Source organism: Molossus molossus, unplaced genomic scaffold (genome assembly GCF_014108415.1).
Source record: "Molossus molossus isolate mMolMol1 unplaced genomic scaffold, mMolMol1.p scaffold_m16_p_14, whole genome shotgun sequence".
Lineage (NCBI taxonomy): Eukaryota > Metazoa > Chordata > Mammalia > Chiroptera > Molossidae > Molossus > Molossus molossus.
In genome coordinates, this window is record NW_023425349.1 from 66,837,976 (window position 1) to 66,842,838 (window position 4,863).

General features: G+C 44.5%; 1 pseudogene; it reads right to left on the reverse strand.

Annotated features, from left to right (window-relative positions):
• Positions 1-3,687: 3,687 nt before the first annotated feature.
• Positions 3,688-4,595, reverse strand: LOC118630239 (annotated as a pseudogene).
• Between the last annotated feature and the right edge of the window lie 268 nt (positions 4,596-4,863).

Below are 4,863 nucleotides of genomic sequence, written 5' to 3' on the forward strand. Positions count from 1 at the left end.
GTGTCATAAATCTTGCCCCTAAGGAAAGAAAAGAAATCAAGATGTACTAGTTTGTGAGGCAGTGATTAAATACGCTGCTGAGATGGTTTACCAATGAGGAGTCGTTCTTTTTTTGTTTTCTTTTTAATCCTCACCTGAGGACATTTTTCTGCGTTCATCTTCAGATAGAGCAGGAGGGGAGAGAGAGAGAAACATCGGTGTGAGAGAGACACACCAAGTGGTTGCCACCCACATGACCCCAACCGGGGCCGGGGACAAACTGCAACCGAGGTATGTGGCCCCAGCCAGAACCAAACCCGGGACTCTGGTCTGCGGGCCGACGCTCCAACTGCTGAGCCAAACCGGCCAGGGCAGGAGTCAATCTTAGTCACAGGGAATGAGAAACATTAATGAGGCTGTGTGGTCATTAGAACAGCTGGAAAGATGTTAGGCCAGGGCAGGGATTGATAGTTGACTTGAGTGTGCTCTTAGTGGCTATTCGGAAGACTGCCTTGACTGTCTTGAGTGGAATTTTTTTTTTAATCCTCACCTGAGGACATTTTTCTATTTCTTGATCAGCTAGAGTGAGAGGGGGAGAGAGGAAGAGAGAGAGAGAGAGAGAAACATCGACGTGAAAGGGACACATCGAGTGGCTGCCACCGTACGACCCAACCAGGGCTGGGGACAAACTGCAACCAAGGCACATCCCCCTAGTGGGAACCAAACCCGGGTCTCTCTGGATCACAGGCCGATGCTCTAACCGCTGAGCCAAACCAGCCAGGGCTTGAGTGGATTTTTTTTTTTTTTTTTTTAATCCTCACCCGAGGACATTTTTCCATTTTTTGTTCAGGTAGAGTGGGAGGGAGAGAGAGGAACAGAGAGAGAGAAACATCGATGTGAAGGGACACATCGAGTGGTTGCCACCCGCACAACCGACCAGGGCCAGGGACAAACTGCAACCGAGGTACGTGCCCTTAGCGGGAACCGAACCCGGGTCTCTCAGGACCGCAGGCCGACGCTCTAACCGCTGAGCCAAACCGGCCAGGGCTTGAGTGGAATTTTTTTACATCACTGCACAACCTCCCTGTAATCACTTCTTATTTCAGACACTTGATTTGCTTTTTTCTTTCTTTTTATTTTTTTAATCCTCACCCAAGGATATCTTTCCATTTATCATTTCTCTTCAGTCAGAGTGAGAGGGAGAGAGAGAGAGAAACATCAATGTGAGAGAGACACATTGATTGGTTGCTTCCCACATGACCCCGACCAGGTCCAGGACCAAACCATAACTGAGGTACGTGTCCTTGACTGAAATTGAATCCGTGACTCTTTGGTTAGCAGGCCAATCCTCCAACCAGTCTCTGTTAAGGCTTCTTTTATCCCACATGGTTGTGGGCCACACTCCTCTATTCTTCTTCCTGCTTTGGTTTGTTTGTGCTTTTTTTTCCTTCTGACCTTCTTCATATTCTTTTTTATACATTCTTCTTCATTTTCCTGCATGTTCTCACTTTCTAATTTGGGTACCTGAGAGGTATGGCTTGGGAAAGTAGAATGATCCCTTGTTCTGGTGACTGGGCCTACTAATACAATGATGTCTTTAATTATCTTTGTGCCTTTGCTTCTTCTGGAAGGTGAAGAAAACATTAGTGATTGCAAGAGTTAGGAATTGTCAAAGGGAGGGTGAAGGCATAACTATCAATTAGCAGCACTAGGGAGATATTCATGGTGATGGAGTAGTTCTGTATCTTGATTGTGGAAGTGATTGTAAGAATCTGCACATATGATAAAAATGGCATACAAGTATACATACACATTGTACCAATGTCAATTTCCTAGTTTTTTTTTTAACAATTTTTTTTGTATTGATTTTTAGAGAGAGAGGAAGGGAGAAGGAGAGATAGAAACATCAGTGAAAGAGAACATCAATTGGCCACCTCCTGCATGCCCCCTACTGGGGACTGGGCCTACAACCTGGGCATGTGCCCCGAATGGGAATCAAACTGGCAACTTCTTGATGCATGGGTCAGTGCTCAACCACTGAGTCACACTGGCCAGGCTCAATCTCCTAGTTTTATCATTGTACTATAGTTAGTTAAGAGGTAGCCATTGCAGGAAATGGATGAAGGGTACACAAGAAGATTATGTGTTATTTTTTTCAACTTTCTGTGGATCTATAATTATTTCAAAATAAAAAGTGAAAAAAATAGATTTATATATCAAAGGATCAAGGGAAGGTAATTGTTTAAGGCAAGGAAAATTTGCTTGTGTTTATAAGTATAAGGAAGTTATTAGGAAAAAGTTTCACTGAGAAATACAATATTTACAGTATTTTCTTAACTGTGTGTGTGTGTGTGTGTGTGTGTGTGTGTATTTTAACACATGGTTCCTACCATGCTTTCTTTTCTTCATCTACATCACCACAAATATCCTATTAGTCATTTATTAGTCACTCCATCCCCCTCCACCTTACAGTTCCTAACCCTTAGCAATCACTAATCATTTCTCCATCCCTATAATTTTGTCATTTCCATCCATTATACATATGGAATCCAATAGTATGTGACTTTTTCAGATGGGCTTTTCCACTCACCTTAATTCTTTTGAAATTCATCCAAGTTGTTCCTTGTATTAATAGTGCATTGCTTTTTATATCTGGGTAGATTTCATGGTATAGATGTACACAGTTGGTTTAACCATTAAACTATTAAAAGATATTTTGGGTGTTTCCAGATGTTTGCTATTACAAATAAAACTACTATGAACATTCATGAACACTTTCTGTATAGATGTAAGTTTTCATTCCTCTGGGATTCATACCCAGGAGTGCAATTACTGGATTATATGGTAATTGCATACCTAGTTTTTTAAAAAACTGCAAACTGTATTCCAGATTGGCTGTACCATTTTATATTCCCACCAACAATGAATGTATGAGAGATCTAGTTTTTTTCACACCTTCACCACCAGTTGGAATTGTCACTATATTTTCTTTTCCTAAAAAGAAGTCTTTATTGCCTTTGGTCCACAGTTGGTATTTGACATTATCTGTTGGTCCTAGGGCTCCTGGATGGGTCTGGTCCCAGGGAGGGCCTCCTGGGGGAGGTCTCTTGTGTAGTACTAGGTGGGGGAGGGGAGACAGGTATGATTGGTTGGGGGAAGAATCTGACTTTACCTCAACAACTCAGAACTCCATTATCCTATCTGGGCCTCAGTTTCTTTACTGGGCTCCTGGGAGGGTCCTGGGGAAATCCATTCTCTCATGATGACTAAAATATCTGGAGACTGTGGCCTGGCTCTCTCCCAGGGGACTGCCTTCCTAGCATCCCCCTCCATAATCCCCCCCCAAAAGCCTCCCCCCCCCAATTTACTTTTGTTTTATTAAAACTGCTTGGAACTGTGGGCACAGAAACCACAAACTGATCAGCAGAGAAAAAGGGAAAGGGAGCAGAAGCAACTGGAAGGCATTTGGGGCCAGTTTTCCTGCCTGTACAGGTTTCTTCTTCTCCCCACAGCTGGGCCCGAAGCCTACAGGGAACTTGCTACCTGGGTGTGCCCAGGCATGGACCCCCACCCTACACACATCTGGATCTGGCCTTCACACACCCTCAGTTGGAAGCACTTGAACACATAGAAAAGCAAGATGAAAACAGAAAAACCTGAAATTTCAGATGGGGTAATGATGTGGGGAGATACCCCTCAAGGGTAGCTTTAATATGCTCCCTCTTCTTGGTAGTATGGGGGTATCCCAGGCCTTCTCTGGGCTTGGGCAGTCACAGAGAGACCCTGGAGCCCTGCTGACCACCAGACCTTGCGAGCAGTACTTGGGGTCGTATAGCTTTGCCAGCCCAGGCCAAAGACCTGGCTGCTCTGGTTGGTGGCTCCATGTAGCTCATCTGCAGAGACATGGAGGAGTTGTCACACTTGTCAGTCCCCAGCTTGGTGTCATAGATGCTTGCCAGGTCCTGGGAGTCATCATGCCCACCTGGCTGGCACACTTGGTGGTGTCCCTTTGCAGGCTGATGATTTAGAGGTCCATGGGTGGTAGAATATGGTTCTTGGGGTCATTCAGATGCTTTCCCTTGCCATATGCTATCATGCCTGACAGGCTGGCACACTTGTTGCCCATCTGGAGCTTGATGACGCATTGGCCTGCATTCATGGTGGCATTATGAAAGTTCCACTTTTGCTTCTCTGAATACATGATGCCAATGTCCACACCGCTCTGCAGCCCCTTTGCTTAGCCTTCCCTGCCAGGGCCAGAAAGATACCTGCATCCATGCCATGTTTCCACTATCAAACAAATCGTTGACCTGGAACAGGTTCACAGAGTTCGTGCCATAGCTGACCATGGCCTTGATGAAGTTGGAGAGGTTTTCCAGCTGGTGCCAGTTTTGCATGGAGCAGCTGATCCCGAGGACCAACCAACTGCAGCTTATTCATGAATGTGCAAAAGATAATTCTGTCCTTCTGGAAGTTAGAACCGATAGGCCCCTGAGTCCCTCAGTCCAGCTTTGGAGTTCGACCTCCTTCTAAGGGTCATATTTGTACAGACGCCAGTTCCTGACCTTGGCCAAAAGCCCATAGGAGGGCCCATTGTTAAATTGCATGGAGCTCATGCTGGAGGTGGTGATCAGGGACAGATGGCCTGGTGGGGACAATGGCTATGGATGGGTCACTATATTTTCTTTTTATTGTTCTAATGGGTGTGATATTAAACATCTTTTCATGGACTTATTTGCTATCTGTGTATCATCTTAAAGAGAAATATTACTTCATGTCGTTTGCCCATTTTCTTTTATTATTATTATTTATTTATCCTCACCCGAGGACATTAAAAAAATTTTTTTTTCTTTATTGATTTTTAATGAGAAAGAAAGGGAGAGA